Source organism: Sapajus apella, unplaced genomic scaffold (genome assembly GCF_009761245.1).
Source record: "Sapajus apella isolate SASKATOON/1434 unplaced genomic scaffold, GSC_monkey_1.0 scaffold239, whole genome shotgun sequence".
Taxonomy (NCBI): Eukaryota; Metazoa; Chordata; class Mammalia; order Primates; family Cebidae; genus Sapajus; species Sapajus apella.
The window spans coordinates 402,108-420,343 of NW_022437179.1; the positions used below are offsets into that span (position 1 = coordinate 402,108).

An 18,236-nucleotide genomic window follows, 5' to 3' on the forward strand; every position below is an offset into this window, starting at 1 on the left:
CTCAAAACATCTTGTTTCTTCCTAATTTTAAAAGCATTTGAAATTACCTTAATTTTGAGCTAAGACTAGTGGCTCACACCTATAATCCTAACACTTTGGGAGGCCGAGGCAGGGAGATGGCTTGAGTCCAGGAGTTCGAGACCAGCCTGAGCAACATAGTGAGACTCCATTGCTACAATAAAACCAAAAACTTTAATTCTGTTATAATCTCCTGACAGTTTCATGATTAAAAGATTTATGGTCTTAGTTACTGATTGCAGCCATTAAGATAGGACATATGACAGTGAGGATATTTTGTTCTGTGACATCCATTTAGAGACCTAATGATTCAGAGTAGGAGAGATCTTTTCTTTCTTGTCTTTTTTTTTTTTTTTTTTTTTTTAGAAAGAGTTTCACTCTTGTCACCCAGGCTGGAGTTCAATGGTGCAATCTCAGCTGACTGCAACCTCCACTTCCCAGGTTCAAGTGATTCTCCTGCCTGAGCCTTCTGAGTAGCTGGGGTTGCACGCTGCCACCATGCCCAGCTAATGCTTATATTGTTAAAGTAGAGATGGGGTTTCATCATATTGGCTAGGCTGGTCTCAGACTCCTGACCTCAGGTAACACACCCTTCTCGGTCTCCCAAAGTGCTGCTATTACAGGAGTGAACTACCTTGCTGGCTGGAGTGATCTTTTCTAAGGTAACTCTTTGAGATTACTCCATAGGCAAGTTCTTGCACTTGAATTATAGGAATGATACATGCATGTATAAACTAACAATATATTAAGCACTTTTTGTAGTCCAAGCACTGGTTCCTGATCATTAAAAATTAAGTGAGACAGTCTTTTTTGTTGTTGTTGTTAGGAAATGATGCATAGGTAGGTATACATGTTTATTTTAATACATCTCATTAGTTTGCATCTTGCTAGGAAAAATACCGTCGCACTGTCCTGACAGTTACAGCAGCCTGTGTGTTATTGGTGTAAATGTCATCCAAGAGATAATTAAAAAAAAAAAAAGCTAGGCAAAGAGTAAAAAGGAAAGCTTAATAATCACTTTATGGTGTAAAAAAAAATCCACTTAAGGCTCTCAGGAAGGTTTCTGTATGGGCTTAAATACTACAGCGAGGAGGTGTGGTTTCTAAAGTTCAAGTGGCAGTTTCCGAGACATTCCTACTTTCTGTGTGCCCCTGCAGAGCCCGCCAGCATCCCTCTGGAGTCATTCCCAAAGTAGGCTCTGCATCCTCTGCAGAAAAGCACCTGTAACCACCCGGATAGAAATCCAGTCTGCCGAGACCTCTGCACTTCCATCCTGCAGGAACGACCCTCCATCCTGTTGAGTTCAGATATTTTTGTGAGTCTGTTTTGTTTTTGTCATGTTTTCTGGTTTTGTTTTCTCTCTCTCTCTCTCTCTCTCTCTCTCTCTCTCTCTCTCTCTCTCTCTTTGACAAGGAAGCTTCTTACTGCTTCACCAAGTGCTACAATACTTGCTTTGATGTCACATTAAACAAATGTGCACTGTCTCTTTGTTTTCCAGAGTGTTCTTGGCCACAGTTTTTCACAGAGGAGAACAAAGACCACACACTGGCAATAAAGTACTATATATAGTAGGTTCAGGAATGTAACACGCCATGTACATCCATGTCCCAGGAAAGGGCTGCAGCTCCTCCTCACCTCACATCAGTGTCCTCTTCCCGATAATCTGGGTTCAGGCTGGTGGTCGCGCAGGCGCACTCCAAATGCTCCTCTAACCTCACCTGGACTTCTTTTAATTTTGGCTTCTTCCTGCCGTATTCCACTTTGGCCACCTTAACGCTGCAGTGGTGGACGCGGGAGGGCTGACACTTGAGGCTGCTAGTGTTGCAGCAGCCAGTGCAATGCTTCACCTCCACACACGGGGGCCAGATCAGGAAGTTGGTGGACCTGGGGTCAACCTGGCTCCGAGGAATCTCATAAATGACCGTCGTGGCCTTGTAGACAGCGGGGACGACTTCCTCGATAATTCTCTTCCTTCGAATGGGCAGGGGCCGCTTCTCAGGTGCATGCTTGGTGGCATGGACTCCGTGAGCTCTCAAGCTGGTGTCCAAAGCATCCTCACTCTGGAGTCTATCTCCAGGAGTCGCTGGAGGTCCCTGATGCTGCGGATCTGACTGTGTGCCAGCCTCTCGGCCACCTCGCGGGGGATCTCGGCTTCCTTTGGCCTCCCCCACTCCCCTTCCTGATTTTTAAGGAGAGTCGGGGGTCGCTGGGGAGCCTGAAGCACTAAGTTCCCACGCCGGGGGCTGTGGAAAGTCATTACAAGTGAGACAGTCTTTACCCTCAAGGAGCTCATGGTCTTGATAGGGAACACAGAGATACACGTGTGAACTTTGGCTCTGCAGGAACGCAGAGGAGCATATTGCCTGAGGCAGTCAGGGAACACTTCACAGAATAGGTGAGCTCTGCTGGTCCATGAAGAGGCAGAGGAGGAAAAGAAGGCATTCCAAGAAGAGAGGATGCAAAAGAGATAAGATTTTAGGAGGAACAGCATTCCCATTCCACAGAGATCCTAAGGAGAACCAGTTAAGCTAGTTTGTTCCAGCGTGGTGGTGTCCAAGCAGGGAGAAGAATTAAGTCTTATTATTACTACAAAAAATTAGCCAGGGATGGTGGTGTGTGTCTGTAGTCCCAGCTTCTTGAGGGGACAAGGTGGGAGGATTGTTTGAGCCCAGGATGTTGAGGCTGCAGTGAGCTGTGATCATGCCACTATACTCCAGCCTGGGTGAAAACGTGAGACGCTGTCTCCAAAAAAAAGTGTCATCTAACATTTTTCCTGGGCTACCCTGCCTCTGGGTGGCTTGCTTTCGTAGATAATCCTATTTTTGTGAACCCCTATATCAAGCTGAGTAAAACACAAGCTAACAGGCCTTAGAATTGGTTGTCTGAGTATGAGGTTGACAAAAATAACGACTACTCATGCATTCTTAGTTCCCAAAAGAAAAGAGTACCCAGCACGCACCAATGCCAGGAGCCTTGTTAATAGTATAAAGGCTTTGTTCACGATGTCATCCTTTCAGAAAATGTGTAATAATGTCCCTAATTCCAGGAGTGAATTTTATATACATTCAGTGAGTTCATGCTTTTATCTGGCAAATTCAGAGGACTTAAATCTCAGGCAGATGAAATGCAGTTTACAACTTTTACGAGTATACCTTGTATTTCAAGAAAATCTCCTCCCATCCTCCAAACCTCATAGAAACACATTTATTCTTTGTCACTCTCTGTATGCCTTTTCCTCCCCCCACATACTCACATGGTTCTTTGTGGCCTTCCAGATTCAGATATTAAAGACATCTGAGGTCACGCAGCACCTGCCCAGGGAGTGTCTTCCAGAAAACCTGGGTGGGTACGTCAAAATTGATCTTGCCACTTAGAATTTCCAGTTCCTACCCCAGGTGAATGGCCACCCAGATCCCTTCAATGAGATCACCCTGTTCTCACTCCCTCCTGCCTTAGACTGGGACTCGGTGCATGTTCCAGGTCTCCATGCCATAACTATCCAAGAGCTGGTGGACTATGTTAATGCCAGGCAAAAGCAAGGAACCCATGAGGAATATGAAGACATTCATCGTGAGAACCCCGTTGGCACTTTCCACTGTTCCATGTAAGTAGGAAAGGTTTGGGCCAGCAGTTGGTTACAAGATGTTTCTGGCGGGCTCTGGTTCCTTCCACACCTCACTTGCTTAACAGAGACCTTTCCTTGTATTAAGGAGCATCACTCTCACTTAAATGTTGGTTTCTCGCATGCAGAGAGAGGTACTTTCTGCTTTGATGCTTCTTACCATCATCCTATGCTCCGAAATTTCTGGAGGTCTTTGGTACCAACAGGGCAACATTGTTGGGCATATTTTTGGATATTTTCCTGAAATGCAAGTGTTTTTTAAAAGGCAGGCTCAAAATAGGCTACTCTTTATTCCTGTTCTCAGTGTGAGGGCTGGCCTGTTTATTTGGGCAATTTCTCCCCATAACATTCATAGTATAACATTACACCTTGAGGAGGGGTATCTGGTGCATTTAAAATAATGCGTAGTCAGCCAGGCACAGAGGCTTACATCTGTAATTCCAGCACTTTGGGAGGCTGAGGTGGGAAGATCATGAGGTCAGGAGTTCGAGACCAACCTAACATGGTGAAACCTGGTCTTTACTAAAAATACAAAAATTAGCCGGGCTTGGTGGTGGGTGCTTGTAATCCCAGCTATTCAGGAGGCTGTGGCAGGAGAATCACTTGAACTTGGGAGACGAAGGTTGCAGTGAACTCAGATTGTGCCACTGTACTCCAGCCTGGGTGAGACTCTACAGAGCAAGACTCTATCTCAAAAATAAAAATAATCCATAGTGAGTAAGAGAGTCCAGTTGCCTCATAGTACTTTAACCCCTTGTGATTTTCATTCTACCCGAATCCTATCACAAAACCATCTGCCAGGCTGGGTGCAGTGGCTCATGCCTGTAATCACAGCACTTTGGGAGGCCAAGGCAGGTGGGTCACCTGAGGTCAGGAGTTCGAGACCAGCCTGGCCAACATGATGAAACCTGTCTCTACTAAAAATACTAAAATTATCTGGGCATGATGGCACATGCCTGTAATCCCAGCTACTCAGTAGGCTGAGGCAGGAGAATCTCTTGAACCTGAGAGGCAAAGGTTGCAGTAAGCCAAGATTATGTCACTACACTCCAGTCTGGGTGACAGAGTTAGATTACATATCAGGGGTGAAAAAAAGGAGATTTTTCATATGATGGGTTTAGCTTAGTACATAACAATAACTCCCAGGCCTCGAGAGAACCTGGAGACCCTCACCTCCTAGAAAATTTGCCTCTGATGGAAGGTTTGAGGGAAGGAACCATCAGAGCAGACCTTTGTTCAAAGCACAGAGTTTCAGGGTCTTAGTTAAAGGAGGAATACAGTGGAAGGAAGGGGACACACTCTATGGGGATGTGGGATCAGGGAAAAAGGTGAACAAAGAGAACAAACACATTAAGGGGAGAAATGCTGTAGTGGGGTGGGAGGGTCGGTGGAATGAGTGAGACATTCTGGATAACCTGTCACCCATGATGTAAACTAGGAGATGGAGAGAGGGATGGATGCTTTCTGGGGCCCATGGCAGGAGGCAGGGATGACTTGCCAAGATGAGCAGAAAGTGTAACGTGTTGTTTCTGTGTGTAGCATGTCTGTGTCCATCACCCCAACCTCTTCCGGGCTTTGTGGGCAGCCCAGTGTGGTCCAGGACTGTAGATGTCTTGCAGCCAGCTGTCCCAGGGAGCAGGTTCTGAAATCAAAGTCCCCCACCCCTTCCTTGTCTTTCTCTCCCTCGGGCTGCCACAACCTGGGCAGGGGGGTCACACGTTGACGGAAAAATACACACTTGGCTGGAAAAGGAGCTTTATTTGTATGTGTTGAATTCCCAAAGCAGCTGAAGGATAAATAGCTAATTCCAGCCTCAGCTGAGTCTGCCCACAAGGTGGGTGGTAAAATCTGTTCTCATTTAGATAGCTTTTGAGAAGAGGTAGAGGGGGGTTGGGGACAGTGGGAGAGGGGAGCTTGGAATCTGCACTGCTTATATGATCAGTTGTGGATGCCATCTCCCTTTAATTAGGGGTTTGGAGTTGAGAAACGGCTCAGTTTGCTTATCCTAGAAACAGAGCAGAGTGCCAGGTAGGCAGTGGGCAGGGCAGCTCCTTAAGACCCACCTATGGTTGGATCACTGTCTCCTTCCCTCAGTCCTCCTGCTAAGCACTCGATAAATGTCAGCGATGTGCCAGGCCCTGCACTGGATGCTTTACATGCATCATCTCATTCAATTCTCCCCACAGCCTCATGAGTCTTAAGCATCATCATCATCTTTTACAGAGGCAAAACCTGAAAAAATAGAAAATCTAAGTAGAAATCTAAGGTCACATAACTTGTAATCAGCACTGCCAGAGCAGCAACTGGGTCGTCTTGACCTAAGTCCATGTTTTCAGCCCTTTCCCATCCTTCCCTGAGCTGGGAGTAGGGAGCTGGGCTTTTAAATTCTCAGGCATGTCACTTCTGTTCTCTTGCCCAGTCCTCTGTACTTCAGGCAAAGACATGGTTGGATGACTTCTAATACCTTTGGCTCTGTGTGTTTCTTGTGATTAGAGACAAAAGTTTCTTGTAGCCACGATATCCCCAGCACTTAGAGTGAGACAATATGCACACTAAAAAATGAACACATTTCCATACAGGTACAAGTGTTGCAAAGAATATTTATTAGGGTAAAAATAGGCTATGGACCAGAGAGTGCCGGAGGCTATAGGACTTCTTTAGATGGGATAGACAAGACTTTCTGAGGCAGCTACATTCAAGCTGATACTATCATGGGGAATGTAGGAGGCAGAGGAAATAGCATCTGTGAAATCCCTGAAGTAGGAATGAGCTAGGCATGTTCAAGTGATTGAAAGCAGGTCAGTGTAGCTGGAGGAGTGTAAGGTATACAGGGCTAAGGGTATGGTAATAAGGACAGATAGATAAAGCAAGCAGGTACCAGATCATGTGGGGTCTTATGTGTCAGGTAAGGATACTAGGCTTTTAATTGCAAGATGAATTCACTTGAAGGAATAAAGGCAAATCTGACTTACATCGTCAAATGATTATTCTTGCTGCTGTGAAGAGTGTGGAGTGTCAAAGGTCAAGAATGGGGGCAAGGAAATAGGATAGAAGACTATGACTAAAGAGCAGGTGAGAGCTGATGGCAGCTGAACTAGTGTTATAAATAGGGATAGGAAAATTAGCTGGTAGAGCTGACCAGACATGGTGATAGAAGTATAAGGGGTTTTGTTCTATAGGAGATGCTCTTTTCCTACAACTACTTCCTAAGTCCATCTCTCACTTTGTATCTGGGTTTATTAACCCAGAGCAATCAGCACATGGCATTTCTCTGGCCACAGTGATTGCTTTCAAGGTGGTCCACAGGGACTTTTGTTTCATGGAAGGCAGAGCCTCTTGGCCTGCTGGATAGAAAGTACATCACCCCAACTGCTGCTGGTAGTCACCCTAGGAGGGGAAGAAACTTTGGGAACAAACAGCCTAAGAGAAAGTTGATACTATGAATGGCAGAAGGAAAGAGACCAACATTTTGATATTGTTGAGCCTTTGAATCCACCAATCCAGACGTTCACTCTACCCTTGGACTTTCTGTTTAGTAAGGCGGTGAACTTCCTTATTATTGCCAGTCTGAGTTGAACTTCTCTTACAACTGTAAGTATCCTAATTGATAGACTAATGGTATCTAGGAACTCCAAACCTGACTTAAATATGCATAAGCATAGGAGACAAGCCTGGAATAAAATTAATTCCTGGGCTTTAAAAAGAGACCAGTAACTGATTTTGAATAGTGGGTCCAAATATTCTGTAGAGGTTAGAAATTTGTGTTTTTAGCTTTTGCCATGACCTGTCATTAATGGATTATATAAATTCATGCTTCTTGTTTTCTTTGCATGAGTCCAGACACCACAAGGGCGATATGGCAGACTGCTGCTCAGTAAAGAGTACAAGGTAATTCATAGGTAGACGAATGAAAGTTGCCTTCTCAGAGATGCATTTTACATGCATGGTGCCTAGCCTAGGTAAAAACCATCATTGCTACACTGGAATATACACAAGGGTGTCACAGTCTTTCTTCACCTGCCTGGGCAGGTCCAACATCTATAATACATTCTACAGAAAGTCTTCAGTTGGCCTGCGTGACCTCTTCCTACTTCAGCTGATTTATGCTCAAATCTGTTATCTCTGTCATTTATAAAGAATTATAAAGGTAAGTCAAGTGTATTATAAAATCATGAGTAGGGAATTCAAGTTTGGCACCAAATTTTCCAGAATGTACTTGCCATAAAATGACGCTGGAGAGAGGAAATCCCAACTTAAATTTGTATGAGTATTTGGTTAATCTCACATCTAATTTTCTTACCATTTCATTCTCAAACACTAGCATAATACTTGGCAAATAGTAGGTGTTCAATAAGTATTTGCTGAACGAATGAAAGTTTTATCACAGTAATTCTGGTCAGCTATGTAAATCACAAAAAGCAAAAGCTGAAAAAAAATTAAAAATTTGCAAAAAGATCTATTATCTTCTTCCCACTTTATTTTAAATGTCAGAAAAGCTACAATCTCTGAAAGTGCAAGGGTAATTGAATTGTTTCTACAGCTATTTTATGTCTGTGTCAAATATTCTATGTCCCTAGTGATGCTGGGAAGTTGGCAAACTAAAGGACAACAATTCTAAATATTTTAACATTCTGATTATGTACCTCTCTGGCCAGCTTACTCCCAGATACACAGTCAAAATAAACACATACTCAACATTAAATGAATATTTATTTTTCAGGTTTAAAAGATTTAAAAATACATATGTATAAGATAAGAAAACTACACAAAAATTATGTCATCAAATATATTTTTAAAAAATTCAAGGTGGGCAACTTAGATCACCTTGGCAAAGAACACATTAACTAAGGTGGACCAGGACAAATCCCCTACACATCAGGATGAAATTTCTTTTCTATGCCTGCTAGCTGACTGGCCTTCCTTTTCTGTGTTGAGTTACGTGCTTTGGAGTCACAAGCATCTGGTGGATTATCAAGCGTCTATTCCTCATCAGCCTAAAAAGGAGGAGATAGGGTGAAATATAGCAAGGTTTGCAAAAATGCCAGGATGGAGAAAAGTGAACCTCTGTCAGATTATTTCCATGTACTTCTTTGTTGCAAGATTTATATATTGCATTGTACATATGATAGTCTCTCAAAAACATATTTCTCAATATTTTATATGTTTTAATTTGTATTTCTTTTCAAAAGTTACATAACTACCATTTAACTCAATCTGAAGGATGGTGTAACTCAGCAAGAACTGTCATGTGCTAATTTCCATGATCCTGTAATTTGTATTTTGCTAAATGAGGAAATTCTATCGACCTGAAATTTTCCCTTCAACCTCCTTCCCTGAGAAGTCCCATAAGAAAAGTAAGATTCCCCCCTGTTTTGGCAACTAGTCCCTGCAAATATAGATTCTTCTCAGTGTTAAAAGGACAACTTAGAAAAAAAGAATCTGAGACACCACCCCGCTATCCCTGGTTAGCCAGATGCTTCCTGCCCGCTAGTGTTGCCAATAGATGACACCTGTTATGAGGCATCTGCAGTTGGCTCAGCTATTAGGCCATTTTGCTGAATGATTATTTTGAATGTTGCAATAGGAGAAAAAGATCAACTAGTCATCCATGGGTTCAGTAGGAATTTGGCAAGCTATACATAGATACATTACACTATATATACTTAATAAACTGACAATAGTAGCAAACATTATACCTTTTGTTTCTATCTTGCATGCTTCTCTGTCCACTGCCTGGCATTCTTGAGGAAGACTGGCTTATTATATTCAAATTCTAAGGACTGAGATAAAATCAAAGAAAAGAGGTAATGGAGAAAAAAAGATTTGCAGGCTGGGCGTTGTGGCTCACGCCTGTAATCCCAGCACTTGGGAGGCCAAAGTGGGTGGATCACTTGAGGTCAGGTTATTGAGACCAGCCTGACCAACATGGTGAAACCCCATCTTTATTTAAAAAAGAAAAAAAAGCTTTGCAGTGGTCAATTAGAGCTGCTGCAGCTATCATCAGACAGCGGGAGTTAGCAGTATAGACAAGACCTCACACAGGGGGAGTTAGCAGTATAGACAGGTCCTCACACAGTGGGAGTTACCGGTACAGACAAGTCCTCACACAGGGACAGCTAGCGGTATAGACAAGGTAGGATAAGCGTTGCAGAGGGAAATGTGTATATTTACTATGTTAGCCATGAGTGGGTCATCAGGTTTGGGTTCTGACATGAGCAGCTGAATAGAGGTCAACAGAGTTGCGATGTTGAGGAATGGCCTCCAAGCACCCTATATGCAAACAGACAAACAGTTGCTTTTAGATTAGGATTTGATACTCTATTAGATGAAGCAAAAAGAATGCTTTAGAGTCAACCATTTACCCACAACTCAGTTTTGTTGGCAATTTGAGAACATCCAGACAAATCCTTCCAGCAGAATCAATGTTTGGATGATAAATTGGAGTGAGAAATCAGATCTACTCTGATTAGTAGAAACCCTGTCTCCACTAAAAATACAAAACTTAGCTGGGCATGGTGGCACACATCTGTAATCCCAGCTACTCAGGAGGCTGAGGCAGGAGAACTGCTTGAACCCAGGAGGCAGAGGTTGCAGTGAGCTGAGATTGCGCCACTGCACTCCAGCCTGGCAACAGAGCAAGACTCCGTCTCAAAAAAAAAAAAAAAAAAAAAAAGGAAAAAAGAAAAAAAATGTCAAGGAGATAGGCTTTGGGAGGCAAAACTTTCCTCTTCCTAAATTTTCATTATGAAAATTTACAATCAATCAGTTTGAAATAACAATACCGTAAACATCCATGTATCTACCACCTGAGTTCAAGCCACTTCACCTTCTAAATACTGGAGTACATCTTCTAAGAATAAGAACATTCTCATATGTAACTGCAATACTGTTACACCTATGAAAATTTAAGAAGGAATTCCCTAATCTCATTCACTCTTCAGATTTTAGTCGTTCTCCCCAGTTTTGTTTTTATAGCTGGCTTTTTCAAAACAGAACTCAATTAAGATTTGTACATTGCATATGGTTATTATGTATCTTATGTGAGACACAGACTTTGCAAAGTTTCCAGTCTAGTTTTAGAACTGATGCACCACATGATCATTAAACTATTCTCTCAAGACTTTAACAAGTTTGGCCAGGATCTGATCTAGTGATCGCATGTCTGTTTCAACTGTTAGATATTCATTTTTTCTCTTCCTTATTCTGTACAAAACTACAACTATAACTTACCTGGTGAAAGCCTTAAAGGAACCTTGAATTAAAAGGGGCATTAACCATAAAAAAGAATGAGATTATGGCCTTTGCAGGAACAGAAAGCCAAATACCGCAGGCTCTCATTTATAAGTGGGAGCTAAATGATGGGAACACATGGACACAAAAGGGGACAGCAGAATCTGCAGCCTACCTGAGGGTGGAGGGAGGGAGGAGGGAGAAGAGCAAAGTATTGAATACTAGGTTTGGTACCTCGGTGATGAAATAATCTGTACAACAAATCCCCATGACATGAGTTTACCTATATAACAAGATGGCACATATATCCCTGAACCGGGAATAAAAGTTAAAAAAGGCAGGTGGCAAGGGGAGTCTTCATTTTAAGAAAGCACAATAGTGGTTGCCAGGGGCTGAGAGCAGGGAGAAAGGGGGAGTTATAGTTTAACGGCTCTGAAGTTTCAGTTTGGGAGGATGAAAAGTTCTGGAGATAGATGTTGGTGATGGTTGCCCAACAAGGTGAATGGATTTAATACCACTGAACTGCACATTTAAGAATGGTCAGCTGTATGGGATGTATATTGTATCACAATTTTTAAAATTGGAAGATCTTTTAGATGTGATCTGGCCCATTATTCTGGAGAAGAAAACTGAACTCTGGAGAAATAAAATCACTTAGTCAAGGTCACATTGAGTCATGAGAAGGCCTGATTAAAACCTAGTCCTTTATCCCAGTTTAATGCTCTACCTACTGCAATGCTCTGTGCCCCAATAAATGCACTTTACTATGTAGGCTGAGAAGCTGATTCATCCTAACCTCTCAGGAATGAACATCTTTCTCATAAGATGTGTTGGCTCCACCTAATATTTCTTAAAAGAAAACAAGAAAGAAAGAAAAAGCTAAAAGGGAATCAGATCATTTGAATTGCCAGAATGTGGAGCGAATGAGGTCCATAGTCCTAACAGGGAAACGAGGCCTACGACAATAATTCTCTCTCAGGACTTTAACAAGTCCTCATGCAACACACCACAGTGCTAATGTACTCAAAAAGTTGATGGTGTCAAACAAAGGACATATAGAAAATCTAAAGCAGAAATTGCAAAATGCTACAAGACCAAATACAATTATAGATTTGTTTCATTTGGAATGCAGTATTCTAATCATGTATATTTCCTATCTGGCCTCACAGATAATTGAGGTTATCTTTTATCTAAACACTGCTTCACTGCTTTAAATCTTGGCTATAAATCCACAAAAGGTAAAATAAAGTCAAAGAAGCAAGGAAGGTCGAGAAAATCTTTATAAATGTAAACAAATTAGGGTAGAAAAATGGTAGGGAACTCTGACCTTACAGCTGCTTCTTGCTTTAGAAGAATATACAAAATGTTTGATTTCAGCACAGTCCTCAACAGGTTCATGACTGTCATCATATACATGATTTGATACCTACGAGCTCACAGATCACGCATTTGGTCTTTATCTTGCCAACATGTAATGCCTGTTGTTGGCTCTGTGGCTAACACGTACAGCTCTCTCTTCAGATGTGAAGCTCTCAGCATAATCCCCAAGTAGAAGGAATCACACGCAGTTCCCTGCTCCACCCTCAGAGCTGGCTGGGATGCACTGGAGGAGGAAAGAGGTCACCATGAAATCATCAGCAATAATAACCATCAAGTTTTCGGCAAATAGCTTCAATGTAGTGAGGGTGGGGGACAGATAGATTCCACTTTTTTTAATTTTTGAGATAGAGTTTCACTCTGTCAACCAGCTGAAGGGCGGTGGCATCATCTCCGCTCACTGAGAGTCTCATCAACTTTCACCTTCTGTGTTTGAGCAATTCTCGTGCCTCAGCCTCCAGAGTAGTTGGGATTACAGATGTGCACCACCACATCAGGCTGTTTTTCTGTATTTTTAATAGAGAAAGGATTTCTACTGTCTACCATGTTGGCCAGGCTGGACTCAAATGCCTGACCTCAGGTGATCTGCCTGCTTTGTCTTCCAAAAATGCTGGGGTTATAGGCGTGAGCCAATGTATCCAGATTTTTTTTTTTTTTGGAAGCAGGATCTTGCTCTGTCACCCAAGCTGGAGTGCAGTCATGCAATCTCAGCTCACTGCAGCCTCCATCTGCTGGGCTCAAGCAATCCTCCCATCTCAGCCTCCCATGTAACTGAAGTACAGGCATGTGCCACTGTGCCTGTCCAAGATTCCTCTTATTATCTCTATTCCAAAAAGAGAATCTTTGTTTTTCCATTCTCTTGTGAACGTTTATCTACTCAAGCAAATGTATTTTTAAAATAAAGAATTAAAAATGCAAAAAGTTCTACAAAAAATAAAAACACTAAAGGTGTTATATAATGAGTGTTTCCACTGACAAATTATAAACTCATGAGGCCGGGCCTGGGTCTGATTTTGCTTAGTACTGTAGCCTTAGCATGCCTGACATAGGAAGGGACTTGACAAATACCAGCTGTTGTAAGGAAGTTTACATATGCTTTGAGAGAGCAAGAGTGGTAGAGGTAGTCAGCATTCTGAGATATAAGCAAATGCTAAATGTGTAAGGTTCTCTCCATTTATTATGGGATTCCACATTCTCCCAATCTTCAGGGATACCAGTCCATCAATCATTTCATCTTTCTCACCCTCAGTATTCACATATGCTCAAAATCTCTCTCACCTAAAACCAACACCCACACACATATTCACCCAACACTCTCTTCAACTCTAGTTCTTCCTCTAACTACTAACCAAGCAAAGGACACCAATTCTTTAATATGTGGGACAAATATCCCCCAGTTTGTGCTTATCTTTCCCTGTTGCTTGTGGTGTCCTTCAATAAACATGCACGCTTAATGTGATCAATCTTAAAATCTTTATCTTTACAGTTATGCCTTGTGTATTAAATTTTTCCATACCCCCAAAGGCAGAGATATCCCTACATAGTCTTCAAATATTTTATAATTTGGCTTTTCAAATGTAAATTTTTAATCCACTAGGAACTGAGTTTTATGTATAGTGAGTGAAGTAGGGGTCCAATTAAAAGTTTTTCCCCATATGAATAGCCAATTGTTCTAACACCATTTATTGAATAAGCCCATCCTTTCCCTGCTAGAAATATTACTAGAAATTACACTTCTGTATGTGTGAATTTGTTTTGGGACTCTTGAATTTGTTCCATTGGTCAACTGGATTGTTTCTGACACAATACTCCACTGTTTCAATTACTATGGCTTATTCATTTTTTATTACTTATTTAAATTTTTTCCCAGTTTTACAGAGGTATAACTGGCAAATACAAATTATATATATATATATATATATATATATATATATATATATATATAATCCCTCCTGAGTAGCTGGGATTACAGCTATGTGCTACTACACCCAGCTAATTTTGTACTTTTAGTAGGGATGGGTTTCTCCGCATTGATCAGGCTGGTCTTGAATTTCCTACCTCAGGTGATCCACCCACCTCAGCCTCCCAAAATGCTGGGATTATATATGTATACATGAAATTATAATCCAAATCATAATAGGGTTCTGTGATTTGGGTTGTAATTTTATTGATGCTATAGATCAGTTTGGAGAGAACTGATATCTTTATGATATTGAATGCTAAGATCTATGAACATGCTGTTTCAATATTTTTTGATGCTTTCCAAAGATTGTATAATTTTCTCTACAAAGCTTTACCTAATTTTTGTTAGATTGATTTCTAAGTACTTTATATTTTGGCTATCTTTTCAAAACACTATTTTCTACCCCCTTTTTTTTTGAGACTTTGAGATGGAGTCTTGCTCTGTCACCAGGCTGGGGTGCAGTGGCATGGTCTCAGTTCACTGCAGCCTTTGCCTCCCAAGTTCAAGCAATTCTCCTGCCTCATCCTCCCAAGTAGCTGTGACTACAGGCATGCGCCATCACACCAGCTAAGTTTTGTATTTTTTTTTTAGTGGAGACAGAGTTTCACTATGTTGGGCAGACTGGTATCGAACTCCTGACTTGTGATCCGCCCACCTCGGCCTCCCAAAGTGCTGGGATTACAGGCATGAGTCACAGTACTAGGCTTTTCTACCCATTTCTTACTGGTACATGTAAATCAAATTGATTTTAAGCCTTAATAATGCTGATAATGAGTCTATTTGGGGTGGGGAGTGTTCTGGGAGTGATAATTCTACACTGCCAATCATATTATCCACATGTAATCTAATTGATTTTAAGAAAAATGGCATGGTACTGGCACAAAAACAGACACATAGACCATGGAACAGAATAGATAACCCAGAAATAAGACCACACACCTACAACTATGGTCTTTGACAAACCTGATGAAAACAAGGAATGGGGAAAGGATTCCTATTTATATATGGTGCTGGAATAACTGGCTAGCCATATGCAGAAGATTTTTATTTGAACCTTTTCCTTACACTATATACAAAAATTACCTCAAGATGGATTAAAGACTTAAATGTGAAACCCAAAATTATAAAAACCCTGGAAGACAACCAGGCAGTACCATTCAGGAAATAGGCATGAACAACAATTTAATGACAAAGATGTCAAAAGCAAGTGCAACAAAATCAAAACTGACAAATCGGATCTAATTCAACTAAAGAGCTCCTGCACAGCCAAAGAAACTATCAACAGAGCAAACAGACAACCTACAGAATGGGGAAAAACTTTTCACAAATTATGTATCTGATGAAAGTCTAATATCTAACAGCTATAAGAAACTTAAACAAATTTACAAGAAAAAACAAAACCACTCCATTTAAAAGTGGGCAAAGTGTATGAACAGACACTTCTTAAAAGAGTACATACATGCAGCCAACAAACATATGAAAAAAAGCTCAACACCACTGATTAATAGAGAAATGCAAATCAAAACCATGATGAGATACCATCTCACACCAGGCAGAATGGTGATTATTAAAATGTCAAAAAATAACAGATGTGGGCAAGGTTGTAAAGAAAAAGAAACAATTATACATTGTTGGTGGGAATGCAAATTAGGTCAGCCATTGTGGAAGACAGTGTGGTGATTTCTTAAAGACCTAAAGATAGAAATATTATTAGATGTAAAAGAATACAAATCATTCTATTATAAAGACTTATGCACACATAAGTTCATTACAGCAACATTCACAATAGCAAAGACATGGAATCAACTGAAATGCCCATCAGTGATAGACTGGACAGAGACAATGTGGAACATAGATACCATAGAATACTATGTAGCCAGAAAAAGGAATGAGATCATGTCCTTTGCAGGGACATGGATGGAGCTGGAAACCATTACCTTTAGCCAACTAATGCAGGAAGAGAAAACGAAATATTGCATGTTCTCACTTATAAGTAGGAGCTAAATGATGAGAACATATAGAGACATAAAGGGGAACAACACACACTGGGCCCTTTCAGAAGATAGAAAGTGGGAGGAGGGAGAGGATCAGGAAAAATAACTAATGGGTTATTAAAGCTTGGGTGATTAATCTGTGCAACAAACTCTCACAACACAAGTTTACCTTTAGAACAGCCTGTACTGTACCCCTGCAAGGAAAATAAAAGTTTAAAAAAAGAACTGATTTGCAGATTCTGCCTGTTGCTGAGTAGGTTTATTTCAATTACACAAAGCAGCGCTGAGGAATTAATCATGTGGGTGGGGGGGGGTCAGGGCCCACTGGACCACTGTGAGAACACTTCATGTATGCGAGGGCTTCGGGTTTCTATTTCCTCCTAACTTAATCTTGCTAGGTTGTATGTTTCCAGGAATTTATTCATACACTCCAGATTTTCCAGTTTGTCAGTACAGAATTGTTCTTTTGTATTTTTGTGGTATCAGTTGTAATGTTTTCCCTTTTTTTCTGATTTTGCTTGAGACTTCTCTTTTTTTCTTGGTTTGTCTAGCTAGTGGTCTATCACTTTCGTTTATCTTTTGAAGGAATCAGCTTTTCAGTTTGCTAATTATTTACATGGTTTTTAAAAGTTTGTTTAGTTCTGCTCTGATCTGCATTTTTTTCTTCTAATTTTCGATGTGGTTTATTCTTGCTTTTCTGGTTCCTTGAGGTTCATTGTTATACTGTTAATTTGCAATGTTTCTGCTTTTCCTAGGTAGGCATTTATTGCTATAATCTTCCCTTTAGCCCTGTCTAGCTGTATCCCACAGGTTTTGGTATGTTGTGTTTCCATTTTTATTTGTTTCAAGAAACTTTTTGATTTCCATCTGAATTTCTCTGTTGACTCAAAGATTATTCATTGAGTCAACATGTTGTTTAATTTGTTGTTTAATAAGAAGCATGTTGTTTAATTTCCATGTATTTGTCTAGTTGCCAGTTTCTCTTGGTTATGTTTCTAGTTTTATTCCATTGTGTCCAGAGAAGATATTTGATATGATTTCAGTTTTTGAAAATTTATTGAAACTTGTTTTATGGCTTAACACAGGCCCTCTGCCAGAAAAAGTGAAAACATTCCTTGTGTTTATGAAAAGAGTGTATATTCTGTAGTGTTAGATATAATGCACTGTAAATATCTGTCAGCTTTATTTGGTCTAAAGTTCAGTTTAAGTCCCGCTCTTTCTTGATTTTCTGTGTAGATGACCTGTCTTAATGCTGAGGTTTGGAAGTTGAAAGTCCCCACTATTATTGTATTGGAGTCTATCTCTCTGATTAAATGTAGTAATTTTACAGGCTGCTCTTTGTTAGAAAAGAGAATGTTTGGGGGTTGCATTTCATTAAAAGGAAAGCTTTATGAGGACTTCTGTAGCCTCACTATCTGCCTAAATAATGTTTTCTTAACTCCTATATCACTGACAGATTTCGAGCTAGAATGAGGTGGCACAGAGAACCTGGACTGTGCAGAATGCTTTGTAGTAAAGATGGCTGAGCGGCAGTGGTGATCTCCAGTTTCCAGATGCAGCAGTGATATCTGACCTCACCTCAGGGTCCAGTGTCCAGCACCAGGATGTCGGAGGTCTGAGCTGTGGCCTCTGTGCAGTAGGGGCAGGTGTCCCTAGGTGGAACGTGATCTAGGGTGGGCTGTGGATTCTGTTCCTGGATGTGTAGTTTCCAGCCTGGTTCTGTGGCCTTCTGCCCAGTAAAATTAGCCCCCAATACCAGATAAACTGGTTTATGTGTAAATTACAGAAACTTGTTTTTCATAGTTTGCTCCAAGAAGTGAGTGAGAAATCAGTCTGTGGAGCAGTGTCAGAGAGCAACACTGAGAGGTGTTCTTTGTGTGAGAGCCGCACCCTCAATTGTCCACCTGGCCTCTGCCCCATGGTGAAGAGAACAACAGGGAATGTCACATCTCATAATTGATGATGTACGTCCTCCCTTTTCTTTGTATGAGAAGAATGCTCTTTTAGTCTTTTTTTTTTTTTTTTTTTTTTT

General features: G+C 41.0%; 2 pseudogenes; one reads left to right on the forward strand and one right to left on the reverse strand.

Moving 5' to 3' along the window:
• Positions 1-1,586: 1,586 nt before the first annotated feature.
• Positions 1,587-2,275, reverse strand: LOC116544983 (annotated as a pseudogene).
• A 6,652-nt stretch (positions 2,276-8,927) lies between these two features.
• LOC116544984 overlaps positions 8,928-18,236 on the forward strand; it is an 11,502-nt pseudogene continuing 2,193 nt past the window's right edge.